This window comes from Pseudorca crassidens, chromosome 16, assembly GCF_039906515.1.
Source record: "Pseudorca crassidens isolate mPseCra1 chromosome 16, mPseCra1.hap1, whole genome shotgun sequence".
Taxonomy (NCBI): domain Eukaryota; kingdom Metazoa; phylum Chordata; class Mammalia; order Artiodactyla; family Delphinidae; genus Pseudorca; species Pseudorca crassidens.
This window is the reverse complement of record NC_090311.1, coordinates 35,555,009-35,581,359: the sequence shown is the minus strand read 5'-3', so window position 1 is coordinate 35,581,359 and position 26,351 is coordinate 35,555,009. Positions and strand designations below refer to the sequence as shown.

General features: G+C 41.0%; 1 protein-coding gene and 1 pseudogene across 3 annotated transcripts in view; both read right to left on the bottom strand.

The window, feature by feature from the left end:
- HTR7 (5-hydroxytryptamine receptor 7) overlaps positions 1 to 26,351 on the bottom strand; it is a 92,802-nt gene that overhangs the window by 62,633 nt on the left and 3,818 nt on the right. The gene's annotated exons all lie outside the window — the stretch shown is intronic.
- On the bottom strand, positions 7,219 to 8,448 carry LOC137208442 (heterogeneous nuclear ribonucleoprotein A1-like; annotated as a pseudogene).

The following is a 26,351-nucleotide window of genomic DNA, read 5'->3' as shown; positions in this document are numbered from 1 at the left end:
CACTAGTTCTGGGGAGGAATAGAGTGCAGGCAGTATCTCACAACCTAAAAGGTATATCCCAGGGATTCCTATCCTCCTTCAAAAATGAGGACCCCTTTTAAATGTCAAAACATTTTTCAAGCCCACACTTAGTAGTAATTGTACTTTTAGTATCGGTTGTCTGAAAAAATACAGAATGACGAAAAGCTATGATAGCTTAAATGCTCTTAAGTAAATTTGCATTTTATTAATCATAACTACATCTATATTTATCAGGAAGGAAAATCTCCTATTTTGAAAAAGGGGGAAACATTTACTCCAGCTGCTTCTGTGTTCTAAGAAAGTGAAGAATTCACCTCTGGGGGAAAAAGTCATTCTAGGTCGTGAAAGGGAAGGTTCTAGGCTAATCTGATGAGAGAGAAAGGGGCTGAAAGGAAACAAATTGTTCCACATAATAAAATAATACAGATCTTTTAAGTTGTTCCCAGGCAGATTAAGAGAGTAACGGCTTGGGCTTCCCTGGTGGTGCAGTGGTTGAGAGTCCGCCTGCCGATGCAGGGGACGCGGGTTTGTGCTCCGGTCCGGGAGGACCCCACATGCCGCGGAGCAGCTGGGCCCGTGAGCCATGGCCGCTGAGCCTGCGCGTCCGGAGCCTGTGCTCCGCAATGGGAGAGGCCACAACAGTGAGAGGCCCGCGTACCGCAAAAAAAAAAAAAAAAAAAAAAGAGAGTACCGGCTTTTAGGTTTTGTTTTTGTTATTGGAGGGTGTGGGCAAAGAGGGAAGGAAGGACCCCAACACATTGAAAGAGATGTTGCGGGGGAAAGAGTTGATGAGAAGAGGAACTGAACATGAATTCAGACCATTATTATTTGGAGCAAGGACTTGGAGGCTCTTAGAACGACCCAACCCACAAAAGGGGAATATCCACTATAGGAAATGTGGTTTCTGATCATTTTCTTGAGTTATTTCTTTAGAATCATAAGCACTACAAGTGACTTTTACAGATACCGGGAGAGGATCCCAAGCATCTGAACTAGTACACACAAGGATTAAAACATCAACACAGACCCCACAGTCCTGCCAAGTCTGTTGTTTCAAAGAACAGCTGTAACACCCTAATACTACAGTAAAAGCAACAATCTCCACAACTTACAAGAAAAGCACTCTTGCATATACATTTTTATTTTTACCACCAAAATACCCTAAGAGAAAGGTATTACCAACCCAACTTCACAACGGGGAGAGTGAAATGATACCTTACAGTTACTAAGGAAGTCACAGAATGAGAACAAAAAGCAGGGCCTTTCCATTCTGAAAGCAGTGCTCTTTCTATATCAACACAGGTATGGAAAAGGAACAAGAAAAAAAAGGGCGTCAATAAAATTTTAATTAATTTATCAGATTTCAATAGCCAACAGAGAACACCTGAGAGGTCAAAGAATGAAGCCCTGCTCTAGACAGATTAGGTGCTACTGCTAACTTTAAACCATCTCCCACTAAACAATAAGAATATTCATTCATTCAATAATTCAACAGACTTTTATTTATTGACTATTTATCTTGTGCTAGTGCATTGACAAAAGCCAAGTTTCAGTAATTACAGCTTGAATACAGTTCAATAATTGGTATCAATAAACAGTGTAATGATATTCTTCCCTTGACGGTAAGAACCTGATTCACTGCCATATTGGTTTGTGGATGTTATTAAGCTGATGAAAATCCTGCCTTTCCTAAAGAACAAAAAGCATTTACCCTGAAAGACATTAATTACAATCGCACACAAACCACCCGCCTACACTGCTTTTCAATTTGTAACCAGATAAACACAGAAGACTATTCATGAATTTTTTTATTCTAGAGCACCCAAGGTAAGGCAAAAGTCATAGCTGAGAAGTTGCCCAAGTGCAGTTGAGCAATGACATGGCCCAAAGTCATCACAGGAAGATGTGACCCAGAAAAGTTGCTCTACAAAAAAGGGAAATAAATGAACAACTTCCTCAACTTATGTTGTGCCAGTCACTGTCTTCTGTCACTGGAGTCACTGGACAAGTCAGTCCAGTGTGCCTTCCAAGTTCTGGTTCTGCCACTTAGTTGTTTCAACAGGTACTTACTTTCTCTGTGCTTCAGTTTTCTCTTTATAGAATGTAAAGGTTGGACTACATAATCTCTAGAATTCTCTATCAGTCAGGGTCTCAGCAAGAAATAGACTCAAATTAGGATAATTCAAGGTGACTATTTACGGAGGTATGGGCAGGAGGTAGGGAAACTACAAAGGACAGGGCAGCCACAGAAGAATAATCACCATCCCAGGTCCAAAGGCAGCAGGGAAGGAGGCAGTTACAGGACCCAAAAGGAAGGAGTCATGTAGCAAGGGCCACCTTGAGAGGAGCAGTGACTTCCCATCAAGGGGCACAGTCAGTGCAAGGTGATCACCTTGCAGGAAGGGCTGGATCTCCCTTTGATATCCTTCCCTGGACTTGCCATTGGCTGAACTCAACAAGAAGTCAAAGAACATATCAGTTTCCCAGGGAAGAGAACAGAGTGGAGAAGGGTAGAGAGTAAGACCTGGAGATGGGAACTAGCACAGGTCCCTTCCAGTTTTAACACTCACTGATTCTGTTTGTCTGTTAATTTGACCACTGACATGCCAAACCTGGAACTTCTGGGCAGTTAGGAATGGGTATGGAGCAACATACACACCAAGGTCGGTCCCTATGCTATCACTGTACAGAATATTTCAAGGTGCTGATATCATGCTCCTAGATGAACTTCAAAGGTCTAGATATGTTATCTGATTTTTATCTTTAAAAGAGGATACATGACCTAAAAGGAATAGACCATATTTTCTATCCACTTCTCGGTGAAGCATAAGAGTTAAGACGCCAGCGCTGAAATCAGATACACCCAAGTTTGATTCCAGGTTCTGACTCTGGGTAACCTGATTAAACTCTCTAAGCCTCTCCTCGTTTGTAAAATGGTGATAATAGAACCTAGTGCATGGGGCTGTTGGGAAGATCCGAAGAGACGGTCAGCATGTAGCCCAGAGTCTGACTGATACAAGGCAACATTTAATCCTCCACTGGGCATTTATCCAACAAAAATTTCTTGGGGAGTTGTTAATGACTATTACCTGAGTTACCTTCCTCTTCCTTCATTCTGACTCTGAAGGACTCCTTCATATGACTGACTTTCTAGGGTTCCCAAAATGCCAACAATCAATCATAGATTTTTACCGAAGCTACACATTAAACGGATTTGTTTGAAGTTATCACCTTAGACAAGATGAAATTAATAGCTTTCAGTGTAAAAACTGTTCATTTTGAAAATATAAATCTTCCACATTGAAAATAAAATCAAAGAAAATATAAATCAATCATCATGTAATGCCATTTGAAAACTGTAATTTAGAAAAAGGAAACTTGGATTCCATCAAAAGGATTTATTCCAGCAGCATCTTTTATGACTATATAATCCTATTTTTAAAAACTTGGGGGACTTTATTATCTATAGATACACAAAGATAGGATAAGGATGGGAAAAAGACCACCATAACTATAAAAGAGAATGTGAAAATACAAAATGTCACGAGTATAGCAAACATCAGGTTTTGGATTCCTAGCTGGGGAGTGGGGAAGAAATAAGTGAAGAGACTGTTGGTGACACAGAAGCCAAGACCCAAAGACATCACAACTGAGCTGCACATTCTCATCTGGCCCGTCCACATTTCCAGAGTGCGTTCTTGGTCCAGGCGCTGGGATAGGCCTTAGGTGAGCAAATCCTATTAGCCCTCCGGACACCACTGCTGCTTTTGGAGTATCCAAGGTCTGCTGGGAAGGTAGACTTATAAACAGTCATCCAGAGAACATTATGGACATTGTGCTATAACACAAACAAATCAACATGGGAACATAAATTCAGGGGAAAGGAGGGTCAAAATACTAAAGGCTTGCTGTCGGTTAGCCTTTGCTGTGTAAAAACTAATCGAAAACCATGTGGTTAAACACCAGCCATTTATTCAGCTCCCTATTGGCAGGTTAGGGGGGCCGTTCTGGGCCAGGCAACGTCAGTCCATCTCGGGTGGGTTTTCTTATGTCTGTGGTCAGGTGGTAGACCTGCTGGTGCCTGAGTAGTTTAGGATGGCTTCATTCACCTGCGTGGTAACTGGCAGCCAGGGAAGTCGGAGGACTAAGCCCTGGGTCTCTCGTTGTCCAGCCTGGGCTTCCTCACATGATAGCAGTCACAGGGTTCCCAAAACCAGCAAAAGAAGGCAAATTCCAAGTCTCTGCCTACACCATGTTTGCTAAAGTCCCATCAGCCAAAGCAAGTTAGACGGCCACGCCAAGAGTCAACATGGGAAGGGATGTAAAGTCACACTTGAAAGGCACAACAGACATGGGAAGAGCTGGGAGCCATTTCTATAATCTATCACAAGGCTACACACAAATGATATCTGAGGGGAATGTAACAGTCTCCTGGGAATTTACCAGGGTAGGAGCTATTCCCTGGAAGAAGAATCAAGACAGGAACCAGCATGTAAATGGAAAAATGCCTCAGACTCACCAAAGATGGAGCAATGAGAGGTTCTGGAGGCAAGGTTAGATTCAAAACATGATTTCTTTTTGTACAAGTATATCTGAAATATCTGTGGCTGTAGTGCATCCCATCATACTGTCTCCAGTGTCTAATCTTGCCCCTGGGGCTTGGAAGCTAACCCAATAAGGCTGCTGGGGACGCTCATATAATACGCTCTGCAGGTAAAAACCCTATTATACTGACCCTCCTTACAGGGAGACCTTGGTGACAGGACATCCTGGAAATGAAATCCACAGCATCTTCATAAGCCATGAGAAGCAGAACTGTGCCTTCAAAGATATAGAAAAAAGGCTCTGGCAGCTATGATGAGGTACCCACTCAAGGGAGTAAGGAAACAAGACCCGCCGAAGCAGAACTGTGTCATAAATGGTGTGGCTTCTATGTCCCTCTTTCATTTTCCCTTCCTGTTTCATACTCAAGACACAATTAAATAGTCAATTGTTGCCAGTTTCATTCATTCATTCGTTCGTTCGTTCACTTCTCCAGCCAATATTTATTGAAACTTTCCACATACCAACAGAAGCTGGAAGCAAACAGAGATGAATAAGATGTCTCTGTCCCCACGAACCTCAGCACTTGATGTGTGGGGGACAGAGAAATATAATCAACTACATTTCAGCCTGATGGTGATAGAGAAGGAAGCTCAGAGTGGTCAGGGAGAGCCTGGGAGGAGCACCTAAGCCAGACCAAGGTGTCAGGGACAGCCTCCTGGAGACCATGACACTTTCGCTGCGTCATGAAGAATGCTTGGGAAATAGGCAGAAAAGAGGAGGGCATTCTAGGCAGAGGAAACAGAATGTACTGGGACATGGAAGCAAAGGAGGACATGGTATATGCAGGAAAACAGAAGCAGCCCCTATACTTCCTGTGACACATACAAAGTACACAGAGGAAAGGGCAAGCGCAGGAGACAGCTAGGATGTTATCTGAGGAGTGACGGTGCACCACAAACCCTCCCCTCCCCATTCTCTGCAACATCATACAAGGTACCAGTCATTTATCCTTCCCGACTGACCCACTGAGCGCACCTCGGCATGAATGAACTCAAGTCCCTGACGTGCCTCAAGCAGCATCTGAAGGAAATCATGGAACTGACCTTGGCCCCTATTTCTGGCATCACTGGACAGGTAGGGTGGTTTGCAGGCAGGCTGGCATTCCCTGAAGCCTCATCAAGACCCCATATAGACTTTTCCTAAAGGCAAACTTGATTTATTGATGCTTTTTCCTTTTAGGATGAAAGAAGAAAAGACTCAGAAAGGGCATCAGTGAACCTTCCCATTCAAACAACTTTCCAGTCCCAGAGAGCTGCCCTGACTAGCTGGTAGAACTCAATTCCCTGGCACAGCTATTATTAATATTAATATTAGTAATAATAACAATGCTCTCAATCAGTGGTTGTTTTATATGAGTCAGGCTCTTGGCTAAACTCCTCAAGTATATAATCTCATTTATTCCTTATGTTAACTTCATGGAGATATTTCTACCATGCATGAGGAACGAGGTTTAGAAATAAGGTACAGTGACTTACGCAAGGCCACAGTTAGGAGTCACAGAAACAGAATCTGTGTCCTGTCCCCTGGCTTCTGTCTTAACAGAGCTTTCTGTGCCCTTCCCCAATCCTACGGGAATCCTGGTCTAAACAGCCCCGATCCCTGACCTTTCCACACCAAGCTCCCCTACTCTACTCCCAAATTTACCAGACTCATTTATTCATTTATTCATTTACTCATTCATTTACTCATTTATTCATTCAGGGATATTTTTGCATTCCCACTAGTGTACATGAGCCTGAGGAAGATGAATCAGACACTGTCTTGAGCCTAAAGTGTTTCTACTCCAATGGAATAAGGATATTCCTTAATCCATTGATCCATTCATTCAACAAATATGATTCAGCGCCTACTGTGTGCCAGGAACTCTGCAAATACTAGGAAAATCGAAGTCAAAGTTCTTGCCCCTTCTAATGGAATTTAAGACAGGCACATAAACAATTATCACGAAGGTACAACGCAGCAGATACAGGGTTGGAATGCAGGTTTCCCGACTCCCAGGTGAGTAGCTAAACTTCTTGAAAGAGCTGTTTCTAGTCAATGTCTCTCCTTCCTTCCTCCCAATCTCTCCTCACCTCTCTCCACCAGGGCTTCCATTCCACTGTTTCACTGAAACCTCTCTTCTCAAGATCACCAGTGACTTCAAGGTCACCCAATTCACTGGCCATTTTTCTAGCTTTATCTTACAACAGCGTTTGACACAGGTGATATTCTATCCTTGTCAAAACATTTCCCTTAATTTCCGTGATAGCACTCTCCAGGTGTTCCTACTTCACTGCCCATCCCTTTTTAAACTTTGCTGGCTCTTCCTCTTCTCTTGACCTCTAAACATTTTATCTTGCTAAGGACGGGTAGCTGGACCCCACCCTATGGCTTTAAATATCATTTCCAATGAAGCCCAAATTTGTATCTCCAGTCCTGACTTCTCTCTGGAACCCGAGACTCTTATATCCAAATGTCTAATGATATCAAACTTAGCATTCAAAATAGAACTCTTGGAAATGCAAATCAAAACAACAATGAGGGATCACCTCACACCAGTCAGAATGGCCATCATTTTTTTTTTTTAAAGACACATTTATTCAGCACCATGATCAGACTATTACATTTAACGATCAACAGCATGGGCGCAAAAAAAAAAAAAAAAACTACATTAAGACCCTTTGTTGGAATGCTTTACACTTTCCACAGAACAGAAACTAAAATAACCTGTTATACAATTAGTCACAAATACAGTCCTCGAGTTTTTTTGCCCATACACGAGTATTGTCTAAAACATGTCTTCTTTGTAGCAGCTAGGCCCTGCCACCACTGTGCTTGACTGAGTTCACAAACCTGTAGCTTCCCTGTCACTTCTCTGGCTCTCCTCTCCTGCTAAGCTTTGTTTCCTGGCGGTAATCAAAACCTCCTGCCACTGTCATAGCTCCTGCTGCTGCTGGAACAGCCATAGCCACCTTGGTTTCATGGTTTGGCAAAGTACTGACCTCCACCACCATAGGGGCCAGCACTTCTGCCTCCAAAGTTTCCTCCTTTTATGGGTTCAAAATCTGAAGATTGATTGTTGTAAATGCCAAAATCATTGTAGCCTCCACCACCTCCAAAATTGCTCCCATCATTACCAAATCCATTACAGCCATCCCCACTGCCACCATAGCCACCACCACCACGGCTGCCACCAAAGCCAGCTCGACCACTGAAGTTTCCTCCATGACCAAGGCTGTCATTCCCACAAAAACCCCCTCCACGACCACCACCAAAGCTTCCAGAACCACTTCGACCTCTTTGGCTGGATGAGGCACTAGCCATCTCTTGCTGAGATGGGGCTTTCCTTTGTTCACAGTTGTGGCCATTCACAGTGTGGTATTTCTGACTGACAATCCTGTCTATGGAGTCATGGTCATCAAAGGTTACGAAAGCAAAGCCTCTCTTTTTGCCACTGCCTTGGTCAGTCATGATTTCAATCACTTCCATACTGTTCAAAATAATCTCTTAGGTGATGTTCTTCAGTGTCTTCTTTAATGCCACCAACAAAAATCTTTTTCACAGTTAAGTGGGCACCAGGTCTTTGAGAATCTTCTCTTGAGATGGCCCTCTTTGGTTCCCCAACTCTTCCATCCACCTCGTGTGGCCTTGAGTAGCATACATGACAACCCGGAAGCCTCTGGAGTGCCTGGTGCTTGGATCCCTCATTACCACACAGTCTGTGCACACTCCCGACTGCTCACAATGGCTCCTCAGGCTCTCATCACTTGTTTCAAAGCTCAAACCTCCGACGAAGAGCTTCCGCAGCTGTTCGGGCTCTTTGGGAGACTCTGACTTAGACATGATGGCAGTGGAGCTGGGGGGAGACATCAATGATGCTTACTCGGTGGCGTCCACAGGCAGAAAGCAGAATGGCCATCATTAAAAAGTCTACAAATAACAAATACTGGAGAGGGTGTGGAGAAAAGGGAACCCTCTTACAATGTTGGTAGGAATGTAAATTGGTGCAGCCATTATGGAGAATAGTATGGAAGTTCCTCAAAAAAAAAACTAAAAATAGAGTTGCCACATGATCCAGCAATCCCACTCCTGGGCATATATCCAGACAAAATTATAATTCAAAAAGATATGTGCACCCCTATATTCACAGCAGCGCTATTCACAATAGCCAAGACATGGAAGCAACCTAAATGTCTATCAACAGATGAATGGATAAAGATGTGGTACATATATACAATGGAATGTAGCGGTCAGCCATAAAAAAGAATGAAATAATGCCATATGCAGCAACATGGATGGACCTAGAGATTAGCACACTAAGTGAAGTCAGAAAGAGAAAGACAAATACCAAATGATATCACTTATAGGTGGAATCTAAAATATGACACAAATGAACTTATCTACAAAACAGACATAGAGAACAGACTTGTGGTTGCCAAGGGTGGGGGGAGGGAAGGATTGAGAGTTTGGGGTTAGCAGATACAAACTATTATATAGAGAATGGATAAACGACAAAGTTCCATTGTATAGCACAGGGAACTATATTCAATATCCTGTGATAAACCATAATGGAAAAGAATGTGTGTGTGTGAGTGTGTGTGTATGTGTGTATTATATATATATAAGTGAATTATTTTGCTGTACAGCAGAAATTAATACAACATTGTAAATCAACTATATATCAATAAAATAAATTTTTTTAAAAACCCAAGATAGAACTCTTGATTTTCACCACCAGTTCTGCTACTCTCTTATTTGATCAACAGCATAACCATCGACTGAGTTGCTCGAGCCCAAAGCACATAGTCATCCTTTTTTCTTCTCTGTCCCTCACCCCCCAGATCCAATCCATCAGTTAGTTCTGCCAGTGTGCCTCCCAGACGTATCTTGAACTCCTCCACTTTGCTCCATCTTCACTCCTCTCAATCATCTTTTATCTCAACAACAACAGAAGCCTTCCCATTGGTCTCCCAGCTTTCACTCACACTACTTTCCATTTCATTCTCCACAAAGTAACCACAAGGAACTATTAAGATTACAAACCAGATCATGTCACCCAAGACTTCAAACTCTCCAAGGCCTCCACTGCATTTAGAATAAAATCCAATCTCTTTACCTGTCCCAAATCCCAATATGAGTTGTGACCACTGCTTTACTCTCATCTCCTTCTGGGCTTTCCTTTGATCTCTCTACTCCAATCACACTGGCCCAGGGCCTTTGCACCAGCTGCTGCCTTTGCCTGTAATGTTCTTCCTCCTGATCTTCACATAGGCAGCTCCATCACGTTATTTACATCATGATGTATATGTCACCTCCTCAGACAGGCCTTCCATGATCAACCACTCTAATACATCACTCTGTTTTAATTCTCCATGTGGCACTTATTACTAATGAATCAGTGTGTGTGTGTGTGTGTGTGTGTGTGTGTGTGTGTTTAGTTTATATGTTTCTTGCCTATTTATTCTTACTAGAATGTAAGATTCAAGATAGCAGAGGCCTTATTTGCTTTTGCTGAGGATATAAAAGAGTAACCAATAAAGATTAAGTAATCAATAAATACTGAAGATGTGAATAGATGAATCCCCTAGGACTCCCATAATAAGAAAAGGCAATTTTTCTGTCAAGAAATTGCTAACATTCACAGGAAGACAGACAAAATGAAAAGGCAGAGGGCTATGTACCATATGAAGGAGCAAGGTAAAACCCCAGAAAAACAACTAAATGAAGTGCAGATAAGCAACCTTCCAGAAAAAGAATTCAGAATAATGATAGTAAAGATGATCCAGGACCTCGCAAAAAGAATGGAGGCAAAGACCGAGAAGATGCAAGAAATGTTTAACAAAGACCTAGACAAATTAAAGAACAAACAGAGGTGAACAATACAATGACTGAAATTAAAAATACACTAGAAGGAAACAACAGCAGAATAAGTGAGGCAGAAGAATGGATAAGTGACCGGGAAGACAGAATGGTGGAATTCACTGCTGCAGAACAGAATAAAGAAAAAAGAATGAAAAGAAATGAAGACAGACTAAGAGACCTCTGGGACAACATTAAACGCAACAACATTCGCGTTATAGGGGTCCCAGAAGGAGAAGAGACAGAGAAAGGACCCAAGAAAATATTTGAACAGATTATAGTCGAAAACTTCCCTAAGATGGGAAAGGAAATAGCCACCCAAGCACAGAGAGTCCCATACAGGATAAACACAAGGAGAAACACGCCGAGACACACAGTAATCACACTGGCAAAAATTAAAGACAAAGAAAAATTACTGAAAGCAGCAAAGGAAAGACGACAAATAACATACAAGGGAACTCCCATAAGGTTAACAGCTGATTTCTCAGCAGAAATTCTACAAGCCAGAAGGGAGTGGCATGACATATTTAAAGTGATGAAAGGGAAGAATCTACAACCAAGATTACTCTACCTGGCAAAGATCTCATTCAGATTTGATGGAGAACTCAAAAGCTTTACAGACAAGTAAAAGCTAAGAGAATTCAGCACCACCAAACCAGCTCTACAGCAAATGCTAAAGGAATTTCTCTAAGTGGGAAACACAAAAGAAAAGGACCGACAAAAATGAACCCAGGGTCTTCCCTGGTGGCGCAGTGGTTGAGAGCCCGCCTGCCGATGCAGGGGACACGGGTTCGTGCCCCGGTCCGGGAGGATCCCACATGCCGCGGAGCAGCTGGGCCCGTGAGCCATGGCCACTGAGCCTGCGCGTCCAGAGCCTGTGCTCCACAACGGGAGAGCCCACAACAGTGAGAGGCCCGCGTACTGGGAAAAAAAAAATAAAAAATAAACCCAAAACAATTAAGAAAATTGTAAGAGGAGCATACATATGAATAATTACCTTAAATGTGAATGGATTAAATGCTCCAACCAAAAGACACAGGCTCGCTAAATGGATACAAAAACAAGATCCATATATATGCTGTCTACAAGAGACCCACTTCTGACCTAGGGACACATACAGACAGAAAGTGAGGGGATGGAAAAAGATATTCCATGAAAATGGAAATCTAAAGAAAGCTGGAGTAGCAATACTCATATCAGATAAAATAGACTTTAAAATAAAGAATGTTACAAGAGACAAGGAAGGACACTACATAATGATCAAGGGATCGATCCAAGAAAAAGATGTAACCATTATAAATATATATGCACCCAACATATTAGCACCCCAATACATAAGGCAACTGCTAACAGCTATGAAAGAGGACATCAACAGTAACACAATAATAGTGGGGGACCTTAACACCTCACTTACACCAATGGACAGATCATCCAAACAGAAAATTAATGAGGAAACAAGCTTTAAATGACACAACATACCAGATAGATTTAATTGATAATTATAGGACATTCCATCCAAAAACAACAGATTACACTTTCTTCTCAAGTGTCCATGAAACATTCTCCAGGATAGATGACATCTAGGGTCACAAATAAAGCCTCAGTAAATTTAAGAAAATTGAAATCATATCAAGCATCTTTTCTGACCACAACGCTAGGAGATTAGAAATCAATTACAGGGAAAAAAATTGTAACAAACACAAACACATGGAGGCTAAACAATATGTTACTAAATAACCAAGAGATCACTGAAGAACTCAAAGAGGATATCAAAAAATACCTAGAGACAAATGACAATGAAAACACAATGATCCAAAATGTATAGGATGCAGCAAAAGCAATTCTAAGAGGGAAGTTTATAGCAATACAAGCCTACCTCAAGAAACAAGAAAAATCTCAAATAAACAATCTAACATTACACCTAAGGGAACTAGAGAAAGAAGAACAAACAAAACCCAAAGTTAGCAGAAGGAAAGAAACCATAAAGATCAGAGCAGAAATAAATGAATAGAAACAAAGAAAATAGCAAAGATCAATAAAACTTAAACCTGGTTCTTTGAGAAGATAAACAAAATTGATAAACCATTAGCCAGAGTCATCAAGAAAAGAGGGAGAAGACTCAAATCAATAAAATCAGTAATGAAAAAGGAGAAGTTACAACAGGCACCACAGAAATACAAAGCATCCTAAGAGACTACTACAAGTAACTCTATGGCAATACTCTATGGCAATAAAATGGACAACCTGGAAGAAATGGACAATTCTTAGAAAGGTATAAACTTCCAAGACTGAACCAGGAAGAAATAGAAAATATGGACAAATCACAAGCACTGAAATTGAAACTGTGATTAAAAATCTTCCAACAAACAAAAGTCCAGGACCAGATGGCTTCACAGGTGAATTCTATCAAACATTTAGAGAGGAGCTAACACCCATCCTTCTCAAACTCTTGCAAAAAACTGCAGAGGAAGGAACACTCCCAAACTCATTCTGGGAGGCCCCCATCATCCTGATACCAAAACCAGTCAAAGATACTACAAGAAAAGAAAATTACAGACCAATATCACTGATGAATATAGATGCAAAAATCCTCAACAAAATACTAGCAAACAGAATCCAACAACACATTAAAAGGATCATACACCATGATCAAGTGGGATTTATCCCAGGGATGCAAGGATTCTTCAATATATGCAAATCAATCAATGTGAAACACCATATTAACAAACTGAAGAAGAAAAACCATATCATCATCTCAGTAGATGCAGAAAAAGCTTTTGACAAAATTCAACACCCATTTATGATAAAAACTCTCCAGAAAGTGGGCATAGAGGGAACTTACCTCAACATAATAAAGGGCATACAGGACAAACACAGAGCAAACATCATTCTCAGTGGTGAAAAACTGAAAGCATTTCTTCTAAGATCAGGAACAAGACAAGGATGTCCACTCTCACCCCTATTATTCAACATAGTTGTGGAAGTCCTAGCCACGGCAATCAGAGAAGAAAAAGAAATAAAAGGAATACAAATTGCAAAAGAAGAAGTAAAACTGTCACTGTTTGCAGATGACATGATACTATACATAGAGAATCCTAAACATGCCACCAGAAAACTACTAGAGCTAACCAATGAATTTGGTAAAGTTGCAGGATACAAAACTAATGTACAGAAATCTCTTGAATTCCTATACACTAATGATGAAAAATCTGAAAGAGAAATTAAGGAAACACTCCCATTTACCACTGCAACAAAAAGAATAAAATACCTAGGAATAAACCTACCTAGGGAGACAAAAGACCTGTATGTAGAAAACTATAAGACACTGATGAAAGAAATCAAAGATGATACAAACAGATGGAGAGATATACCATGTTCTTGGATTGGAAGAATCAATATTGTAAAAATGACTATACTACCCAAAGCAATCTACAAATTCAATGCAATCCCTATCAAATTACTAATGGCATTTTTTACAGAACTAGAACAAAAAATCTTAAAATTTGTATGGAGACACAAAAGACCCCGAATAGCCAAAGCAGTCTTGAAGGAAAAAAACGGAGCTGGAGGAATCAGACGCCTTGACTTCGGACTATACTACAAAGTTACAGCAATCAAAACAACATGGTACTGGCACAAAAACAGAAATATAGATCAATGGAACAGGACAGAAAGCCCAGAGATAAACCCACACACCTATGGTCAACTAATCTATGATAAAGGAGGTAAGGATATACAATGGAGAAAAGACAGTCTCTTCAATAAGTCGTGCTGGGAAAACTGGACAGCTACATGTAAAAGAATGAAATTAGAACACTCCCTAACACCATACACAGAAATAAACTCAAAATGGATTAGAGACCTAAATGTAAGACTGGATACTATAAAACTCTTAAAGGAAAACATAAGAACACTCTTCGACATAAATCACAGCAAGACCTCTTTTGATCCACCTCAAGAGTAATGGAAATAAAAACAAAAATAGGGCTTCCCTGGTGGCGCAGTGGTTGAGAGTCCGCCTGCCGATGCAGGGCACACGGGTTCGTGCCCCGGTCCGGGAAGATCCCACATGCCGCGGAGTGGCTAGGCCCGTGAGCCATGGCCGCTGGGCCTGCACGTCCGGAGCCTGTGCTCCGCAACGGGAGAGACCACAACAGTGAGAGGCCCGCGTACTGCAAAAAAGAAAAAAAATAAAAATAAAAAAAAATAAACAAATGGGACCTAATGGAACTTAAAAGCTTTTGCAAAGCAAAGGAAACTACAAACAAGACGAAAAGACAACCCTCAGAATGGAAGAAAATATTTGCAAACGGGGCTTCCCTGGTGGCGCAGTGGTTGAGAGTCCACCTGGCGATGCAGGGGACATGGGTTTGTGCCCCAGTCTGGGAAGATCCCACATTCTGTGGAGCGGCTAGGCCCGTGAGCCATGGCCACTGAGCCTGCGCGTCCGGAGCCTGTGCTCCACAACAGGAGAGGCCACAACAGTGAGAGGCCCGCATACTGCAAAAAAAAAAAAAAAAAAAATTAAGAAAAAAAATATTTGCAAACGAATCAATGGACAAAGGATTAATCTCCAAAATATATACACAGCTCATGCAGCTCAATACTAAAAGAACCAACAACCCAGTCCAAAAATGGGCAGAAGACCTAAATAGACATTTCTCCAAAGAAGTCATACAGATGGCCAAGAGGCACATGAAAAGCTGCTCAACATCACTAATTATTAGAGAAATGCAAATCAAAACTACAATGAGGTATCACCTCACACCAGTTAGAATGGGCATCATCAAAAAATCTACAAACAAGAAATGCTGGAGAGGGTGTAGAGAAAAGGGAACCCTCTTGCACTGCTGGTAGGAATGTAAATTGATACAGTCACTATGGAGAACAGTATGGAGGTTCCTTAAAAAACTAAAAAGAGAATTACCATATGACCCAGCAATTCCACTACTGGGTGTATACCGAGAGAAAACCATAATTCAAAAAGACACATGCACTCCAGTGTTCATTGCAGCACTATTTACAATAGCCAGGTCACGGAAGCAGCCTAAATGCCCATTGACAGATGAATGGATAAAGAAGACGTGGTCCATATATACAATGGAATATTACTCAGGCATAAAAAGGAATGAAATTGGGTTATTTGTAGAGACGTGGATGAATCTACAGACTGTCATACAGAGTGAAGTGAGTCAGAAAGAGAAAAACAAATATCGTATTTAACGTATGTATGTGGAACCTATAAAAATGGTACAGATGAACTTGTACAGAGAAACAGATGTAGAGAACAAATATATGGACACCAAGTGGGGAAAGCAGCGGGGGAGGGGTGTTGTGATCAATTGGGAGATTGGGATTGACATATATACACTAATATGTGTAAAATGGATAACTAATAAGAACCTGCTGTATAAAAAAATAAATAAAATAAAATACAAAAAAAGAAGAAGAAATTGCTAACCAAGGACTATCACCTTTGACCCAGAAAGGAAGCCAGAGTGGTAGGAGCCTGGCAGTATTCAGAAAACTATCAAGTATAAAACCGTGAGGTAATCTGTTTATTAAACGGGAGAATCTGCAAAGACTTCTCTTGAGAATATCAGAGACTTTTTCAAACCTAACGTATAGAACATACATCTCCCAAAATACAATTCTGAAATATTCAGGCAGCTGGGCTGGATTGATTATAGATGGATTGAAGCATGCCATTTAAGTCTCCCCATGATAGGCTATAAATATTGATAGCCCCCTTTAGGTGGACGGTTCTGCCTGATGCTCCACATGAAAGAACCATTTGGAAGGAAGAAAGCTATCCAGCTGCCTCTCTTTGAAAGATTGGGAAATATTATCAGAATGCCCAGAAATACAGAATTTGAATCAGGACAGAGGCCAGGATGAAAGTGAGAATACAAACTGGCTAAATGGGCAAAAATAAGCTCCCCAAATAGATGCACTGGAGATGTTCCCCCAAAGTCCCACAGCTGCTCAGCCCCCAGAGGCTGGCATCCTGTACTTCAACAGGCAACATCAGAAGCATGAGCGCTTAGTTCTGACCTAGCAGTCCTCGTTTTGCAGCAGTCCTTAACAAGAACTCTCCAGGCACAGAAAGGCTGTTCAAAAACAGACCATAGAGTACTGGGGGTTTTATTGATGGAAGTGCTCAAACTAGCCAATTGTTTGCAAACAGAAGCTAAATGACTCATAAACTCTTTCAAGAAAGGTCATATGGCACAGGGATTGACTGCAAAGCAACATGTACAACCTAACTTTTTAAAGGTCCAAATTTTCTGGTGTGTGAATAAAATAATCTTAATTTAGGCTCAACTAGATAACCCCTTGAGGACGAGGCTGCGTCTTTATTCAGCTTTGTATCCCCACAGTACTTCAATACCCAGTAGGCAAACAACAAGGGTTTGCTTAGTAAATAAATCTCACCCCCACCATCTCCTCTAGCTTGCTCGCCCATGTATCCTCTCTCTCCCTCTCCCCTCCCCTCCCTCTTTCTCTCTCTCCATCCATATCCCCACCACCTACCTAACCCTCTCTCCACCCCTCTTCTCTCTCTCTCTCTCTCTCACACACACACACACACACACACACACACACACACACACACACACACACGTATATACACTTGGCCTCTTTGTTAGGACCTCCTACTCATCTAACTTAAAACTATGAAGATGTGGATCTTAACATTCCACAGCGACCTCACCTTGACCATAACCCCAAAGCTAACAGATGGACTGGAGTGGGAGATACCACGGATGAACACTAGAGAAAAATGTGACAAAACACATCTGGCCCCAAGGATATTAGATAAGAGACTACGGACTGATATGAATATAATAATAATTATTATTAACATCATCACTGTCCTGTCTGAACAGCAGGAGAAAACACTTCTCACTTGACACGGTTCAGAGATGATGTTCACAAAGCCAACAGCCCTCTGAGCTGGAGTCAGACCTTCCCTCAGCCAAGCAGGATTCACTGCTTTCCTCCTGTGTGCTCTTAGGCAAGTTACTTAACCTCTCTCAGCCTCCCTTTCCTCATGCTGCAGGAGTAGCAGGGATGAGAGTAACCACAGAGTGGTCATGGGGATGAAATGAGATGCATCACATAAATCCCGTGGCACTGGGCCCGGCACATAGTACGTGCTCAATAAATGATATTGCGACTATCAGTTACTGTGCTTCCCTACTTGGGTATCTCCTTCATGCCTGACACCTATGGCTTTCCTTCTGGGATGCATGAGCTTGGTCGAAATATGTTTTGTTCATTGAAACGAAAAGGATCTGGGATTTTTGCTTCATTTTGCCTGCCTTTTCACCCTGCTTCATGGCACAGCAATGATGACAATAAAGAGCTGACTCCTGGCTCTAAGCTGCTAAATCTTTTGCATCACTAGGGCTTTATTTATGTCAGTGTTCCTCACCCACGTGGAGAGCAGAAAGTGACTCACCAGCCTACTATGCCTTGATGGGACGACCCCTTGGGACTGTCCCATTGCCTCCACGCCGTTTCTGTTTCATTATACAATCTCCTGACTCTAATTTAGTTTCCCTAAAAAACTTCACCAAGAAGAACATTTCATAAGAAGCTGGAGAATAAAAAGGCAAGGCCAGGGCTTCCCTGGTGGCGCAGTGGTTGAGAGTCCACCTGCCGATGCAGGCGACACGGGTTCATGCCCCGGTCTGAGAAGATCCCACATGCCGCGGAGCGGCTAGGCCCGTGAGCCATGGCCGCTGAGCCTGCGCGTCCGGAGCGTGTGCTCCGCAATGGTAGAGGCCACGGCAGTGAGAGGCCCGTGTACCGCAAAAAAAAAAAAAAAGCAGTTAGGGACAGACATTTGGGAATCAGAGGCACCCACCTTCCCTCTCTTCCTTCCTTCCTTCCTCAGTCAATCCACACGGATTAACTGAACACCTACTATGTGCTAAGTACTATGCTGGGGGCTGGGGATTCAGTCTCCAACAAGAGAGACCCTGGTCCTACCATGCCTGCTGTATGGATGACCCCACAAATCATGAATCCATTACAATTAATTTCACAAACCAGTCATTACAAATTGAGGTGAGTGCAAGAAAGAAAACATGCAGGGAGTTATAAGACTGTCTAAGATAGTCTGGGGATTCTCGGAATGCTTCCATGAGGCAGTAACATCTAGTTGAGGACCTGTCTGAAGAGTGATAAGAATGAACCAGCCCAAGAGGCACATAAGTGTGTCAGCGGAGTGGGGTGGGGAGTAGGCAATAAAAAGACTTGTGAAGTCCCTGAATTGCAAAATCTCAAGGAATAGAAACAAGCTCAGAGCTGCCAGAATATGGGGGGGGGGGGGGAAGGGGGGCAGGGGAGGAAGAGAGACGACCTACACGATAGTTAGAGAATTGAACTGACTTGAACAGACACTTTGGCAGAAGTCGGCAAACTCCAGCAGGGTTAAATCTGGTCCCTTTCTGTTTTTGTATAGCCTCCCCACACACACCAGCTAAGAATGTTTTCATATTTTTAAATAGTTGAAAAAAATTAAAAAGACTAATATTTAATAACATTGTGAAAATCTTATGAAATTCAAATTACAGTAGCCATAAATAAAGTTTTACTGGAACACAGCCATGCCCGTACATTTACATATTGTCTATAGCCGCTTTCACACTACAGTGGCAGAGTTGGGGAGCTGCGACAGAGACTATATGGCATACAAGCCTAAAATATTTACTATCTAGCTCTTTGTGGAAAAAAATTGCCAACCCCTGATCTAGTGAGATAGGCAGAAGTCAGATTATAAGATCTTTTAAATCATATTAAAATTTTAGGAACTTATCCCAAGAGCAGGGGAACTCACTAACCCATTAAAGAGTTTGAAGAGGAGAACAGCATAGTTCAGCAGCGCCCAGACCTGTATGCACATTGGGTTAACCTAGGGAGCTTCCAGAATATAATGCATGAGTCTCACCCCCAGAGACTGTGCATCAGTTGGGTTTGTGTATGGCCTGGGTATGGGCTTTGGAATTTTTTGAAGATTCCTAGGTGATGCTAATGTGCAAGTAAACTTTGGGAACCATGGATAGAATCGCATTTGCATTTTTACAAGATCACGCTAACTCAGGGCTTCTCCCTCTGGCTGAATACACATTAGAATCATCTGGGGGATATTTTCAAAGATCCTGATGCCAAGGTCCACCCAGACCAATTACATCAGGATCTCTAGAGATGGGCTCCGAGCACTGCCCAGGTGATTCTAACGTGCAGCTAAGGTTACACACTCTGCATTAATGTGCAGCAAGGGTAGATACACGAAAGCCCTGGGAGGCTACTTCGCATGGTCCAAGTGAAAGATGGCAGAGGCTTGGCTTGAGTGTCTGGCGCTGGGACTGGGGAGAAGAAAAGTGAAGGGACAGTGAGCAGGACCTGGCGATGCACTGGTGACAGGGGAGGGCTGGGTGGAAAGTTTCAAAAGTGATACCTAAATGTCTAGCAAAGCAAATGGGTGCAGCCTGATGCCACTTATTGGGATGGGAACCTTGGAAGAGGAAGAAGTTTGGGGGGTAAGAACATTAGTTCTGTTCTGACATCTTGTTAAAAGGGAGGATGCCTATGATGGGATTAGTCAGATTGAGGCTATAAAGAAGGCTGCGCCAAGTCACAAGAGGCCTTGAATGCTATCTTAACAATGTTCTCTTTATACAGCAGACAATGGCTGCAATGATGTAGAGGAACAGATATGGGCTTTTGATTCAGATGGTGTTCCTGCCACATACAGTGTGTGTGTTCCCTCAGCTTCCTCATCTACAGAATGGGATTTAAAATGTTCACACTCTGTCTCCTATACCTTTGGCCAGCCGACCTCAATGACAGCACAGGCCTCAATAAATGCCCTTACAAAGGTGTTGTGAAGATTAAATGAGATATTATGTGAATCTCTAGAAATTTATGTAGCACAAAAGCCCCTCAAAAATGGTAGTTGTTATTCCTAAAGGAGAATGACACAGTGACACCTCACAATGATGTTTTAGGAAGTGTATATGGACAATGGTGTGAAGGATAAGCACATAAGATAAGAAACTGGCACTTAGGTTTAGCAGTTATGACAGACAGCATGATGGTATCTGTTCATCCATCAGTAAGAAGCAGAGTCCCGCAATCCTGTGGAGCCCACAGTCCTCCAGAATCCCGGCTACCCTCCCGGTGCACTGCTTCTCCTTCCCAAGTGTGGCTCTGGTTGTCTGTCTTGACCAAGATGAAGGCCAGAGCTCTAGCTACCATACTCACAGCCCAGGTGACAAGATGGAGAAAAAGACCGAAAGAAGAGGATTCTATCAACTCTTAAAGTGTATATACAAGCTGAAAATTAATTTTAGAGATGAGCAAGAATGACTTCCTTCAAAGATAAAGGGGATCCAGAAACACCAGAATGCACCCTGCACTGCTGATCACAGCAGAATTAAGGCCAAGAGCAGAACTCAGATCATCGAAGCAAATGAGTCATAGTACCTGGCAAGGAAGCAAGGCTTCAGCCAGACACCAGTCAGAACTCAAGCTTATGGCTCTTGCAAGTTAGCCACAGGAGTTCCTGTAACTGTGGACAACCCAAAAATGACCCCTGCCCTCAAACATGAGGCTAAAAACTAATGGATGCTGAGAGCATTAAAACAATAACTGTATCCGCTCAGATTAACCATACATCTGATGTAAATCCATATACACCTCACAAGGTGTCATCAAATAAATACTTCTGTCCCTTTAATGTAAAACAAAATACATATGTAGGAAAGTGCCTAAAATATACATGAATATTTTAATAGTAATTTTTAAAGTGAACCCTCATGTAACTACCTCTACAGGCAAGAGATAAAACATTACACCACCTCAAAAGCACACCTCTCTGATCACAGCACCCCTCCTTCCCACCCAGAAGTAATTAACTACTATCCTTGTTCTCGTGATGTATACTTCCTTCCTTTTCTTTACGATATTTACACTTATGTATGTCTCTAAACAATGTTGTTTCTTTCATTTTTATATGAAGGGAATCATGTGTTCTTCTGGACTCCACTTCTTCTGCTCAGCATTATGTTTGTGGCCCCAAAGAATTTATGGGTGAAATTACATGATGTCTGACATCTGAGTTAAAATACTGTGAGGAAGGAGGAGTTGCAAAGTATACTTTGAATATGGTGGTCATAAATTCATCACTGTTGAAGCTAGGCGATGGATAGATTAGGCTCTTTATACTATACTCTTGACTCTTAAATAAGTTTCAAAATTTTTATAATAAAAAATTGTTTACATTACTTTGTGAGATTCATTTTACTACAACAATTTTCATTGCTATATAGCAACAGTTTTCTAAGTAAGGTCCCAAAACCAGGAGCATCAGAATCATTGGGGAATTTGTTTAAATGAAAATACGCAAATAATTGGGCTCCACCCCAGACTTACTGAACCAGAAACTCTTGGAATGGGGTCCAGTAATCTGTGTTTTAATAAGTCCTCCAGATAGTTCTGATGCATGCTCAAGTTTGATAACCACTACTCAATAGTATTCCATTCTGTGAATGTTCCACAATTGATTTATCCATTCTACTATGGATACACTTATATATTATTTCAAGTTTGGGAGTTTCAAATTTGTGGATATTATAAATATTCTTGTACAAGACTTTTGGTGACAAGAGTCTCTCTGACATATACCTAGTGGTAAAATAACAGAATCCCAGAATCATAGGGTGTATGTATCATCAACACTACATGATAATGGCAAACTATTTTCAAAGTTGTTCACCAATTCACAGTCCCACTAGTAACGTACGAAAGTTCCCGCTGCTCTACATCCTCGCCAATATTTGGTATTGTTCAGACATTTTAATTGTTGCCATCTTAGAGGGTTTAACACTTTTAAGCTATCCAAGTTGGGATCAAAAAACATGTATTAGGGAACAGAACTCCAGACATGAAATCATAGTATTGCAAATATATTAGTTGGTGGGCTTACATGGAATAGGCCTGATGTAGGAAGAATTTGGCATGATGGAGAAACTGAAAAAGGTCGATATGACTATACTATGGAAAGCAAGGTGAAATACAGTACAAAATGTTGTTGGGAAGTAAGGGAGGAATAAATCAGGGACCTTGTAGGTGTGCTAAAGACTTTGAATTGTATTCCTAGTGAAATGAAAAGCCAATGAAGGGTTTTAAGCACAAAATTTACATCATTATATTTCTATATCTGCATACATTTAAAATCTTTCAGGCACACATCCACTTCTACCTATGATGGGGTTGCTTAATGCTTCAGAACAATGCTTCTGCTGAAAACAACTAGAAAAGCTGGATAAAGCACAAATACACACACACACACACACACACACACACACACACACACCTGCCTAAAGGCATAACAGAGTTTTTGAGAAAACCAGGAGTGGAGGGGACAAAATCCTAGAAATGAGAGAACCACAAAGAGATGAGCCAAAATTCTGCAGCCACTCTTTCCCTTGGGACATTTGCCTAAACTAGGTAAGGAGCTGAGGATCTAGGCAAAAAGCCTCAACAGAAATGCTATTAAGAGGCAAAAATACCAGAAGAAATTTTGGTAGTCTCTTGAGGAAAGAAAAACAAAAATTAGAGACCTGAGATGCCAAGATCCAAATAAGAAGGAAGGAACAGAAAACTATGCCCAACACTTGGCTGGTATTCCCCTCAAGACATTTGCTGAATTCTGAAGCTGTGCAGGGCAGGAGGCTAAGAAGCCAAGGAGAACTCTCCCAAAAAACTTTCAGTGAGAGTTTTGATAGTCTCCCACTGCTAAGGAGAGAAAGAAACAGAGTTCTGAACTAGCCAAGGGGAGAAGTCATTGAGAACCCCCTATGCTCTTAGCTGAAGTTCCAAGAAAGCTACACCCTAGAAAGAGGCATTGGCCAGTGGCAGACACAGCTTTATCATAACTAAAACAAAGCCTACAGTCAGCTAAGTCCCTAACTGGATTACAATAATCAGTCCCCCAATATGCCTGCCTAGAAGCTATTTTCTCTGGAGTAGAATAACATCATATACAACATCCACAGTTTTTCATACAAAATGTTGAGTATACAATTAAAGTTTATTAAGCATGCCAAGACACAAAGCAAAAACCCAGAGCTGAGGGCGGGGTTGGGGGGGGGGGAGAGATCACACACAAAGAAACCACAAGTGATTCAGATATTAGAGTTGGTAGAAAAAGAGTCTAACTGTGATTAATATGCTCAGAAGTAAAATAGCAAGTTGGAGAAATTCAGTGAAAAGGCAAAGAATTTCACCAGAGAGTTAGAATCAATAAAAAGGATCAAATGCAAAAAATAAAGATCAAATATAATTTCTAGTACTCTAAAATTAAGAACTCAATAGATAAGAGCAAACAACCTATTAAACAGAGCAGAAGAGATGATTAAGAAATTGGAAGGTAGGTCAAAATTCTTCAAAGCTGAAGAACAGAGAAAAATATAAAGTGGAAAAGAAAGAAAAGAGTGTAAGATACATGTGTGATAAAGTAAAACAATCTAAATTATGTAACTTTGAAGACGTAGAAGAAGAAAGAAGAGGATAGTAAAAGTATTTAAAGAGATACTAGCAAACTGATTAGAGATATCAATACACAAATACAAAAGTTACTAAGAACCTCAGCAGGGTTGACAGCAAATAAACAACAGAAAATAATCAATAATGCCAAACCTTGGGACATCACAGAAAAATGTATAAAAACTAAAGACAAAAAGAAAATCCTGAAAGCAGCCAGAGGAAAAAAGACACATTATCTTCAAAGAAGTAATAACAATGTTGGTAAATGACTAATTTTTCAACAGAAATGATGGAAGCCTGAAGATAATGGAATAATGTTTTAAAGTGCTGAACAAAAACTCAAACATAGAATTCCATACTTAGAGAAAATATCATTCAAAATGATAGTAAAATTAAGACATTTTTAGATAAGTAAAAACTGAGAGGATCTGTCACCAGCAAACCCTCACTTTAAAAAATGCTAATGAAAGTCTAACAGGCATAAGAAAATGATCCCAGATGAAGGCATGATAATATAGGAAAAAATAAAGAGCAGTGGAAAAGGTAACCATGTGGGTAAATAAGAATGAATACTGACTGCTTAAAATAACAATAAAGATAATATCTAATAGGTTTTTTAAATATGTAGATTAAAATGCATGACAATAACACAAAAGATGTCAGGGGGGTATACAGAATTAAAATTCAATAAGGTACCTTATAATCCAGTGTTATATTTACCCAAAAGGAATGACAATATGTACACAGGATGACATAAATAAATATTTATAGAAGCACTGTTAGTGATATATAGAAAATGGAAACAATGCAAATGTCCATCTACAGGTGAACTGATAAGCAAATTAAATGGAATACTACTCAGCAAAAATAAATGAATAAAACGTTGACAGGCTAAAAACTATGGATGAATCGCACAGCAGACATTATTATTGAGCAAAAGATGCCAGGTTTAAGAGTACACACTATATGATGCCATTTTATGAGGTTTTTGTCCAAGAAAAACTAATCTATGATGCTAACAGTCAGGACAATGCTTATCTTTGGGAGTATTAGAAACTGGAGAAGAGCAAGAGGGGACCTCTAGGAGGTTGGTGATGTTCAATTTCTTGATCTAGCTGCAGATTACCTCCATGGGTTCACTTAGTGGAAATGCATCAAGCTCTACATTTAGGATTGCTCACTTTTCTGTATGTATTTCAAAAAATCGTTTGAAAATATATTTCGTAAGTACAGAAAGTTATATGCAGGATAACAAGACTGTATCAAGCATCAAGATTAAGAAACAAAGTATGACCGATATCATTGATATGTATGTTACTCCCTGATTACACCTCCACCCACCCCACCAGAGATAACTACTCTCATGAATTTGGTGCTCACCATTCCTCTGAACTATTTTATACTTTGACTCCTTATGTCAGTTCACCTAAACAATATATAGAACTGTTTTGCATGTTTTTAAACTGTATATAAAAGATAATTTGACTTCTATTGTTTAAAGATTATTCTAAAAAGGGCACAAGGAAACTTTCTGGGATGACAAAATATTCTATATCTTATTTGGAGTGTTGGTTACATGGGTACATACATTTGTCAAAACTCATCAAAATGTACATTTAATATCTGTGCATTTCACTACAGGGAAATGTTATCTCACTTAAAACCATTTTTAAAAAAATAGATCATTCTAGCTTCTTCATAGGCAATGGATGAAGACTGGACAGAAGTGGAATCAGGAAGGCCAGTTAAAGTATTACAGCAGACCTAGTGAGGGTCAAACGCACCTATCTGAGGAGTAAGGAAATAAAGTCAGGTTGTGGTCACAGTTCTTTGAGCAGCTTAACTGTGAAGTAGAGCAGAAACTGGAGGGAGGAGTGAAGCCAAAGAAGGAGTTCTTAAAAATGGAATATCAAGCTTGACCCTGTTGAGAGGCAACACTGAAGGCAAAGAAGAGATGAGGACTCAAGGGAAAAACCAAGTCCTCCAGAATGTGAGAGGGAATAGGATGTGAAGTGCAGGTGGTTTGGTCTTTGCTGGGATACAGTGTCTTCTTGTTTTTTAACTGGAAGGAAATAAAAAGGGTAGAGATGCAGGAAAAATCGTTTGGTGGTGGAAAGACAAAGTAGTTTCCATCCAATGGCTGCTACTTTTTCAATGATCATGGGTCACTATCTATAAACGGTGGGGATCAGAGAGTTGAAGCCTGTGAAGAAGAAGGGCATGAAATTCCATTGGAAAAGGCTGGAAAAGCAACCCAGCATGGTGGGGAGGGGTTAAGAAAAATCAAATGTTCCATTTTAGACAGGTTAAATGCCCAACAGGTAACC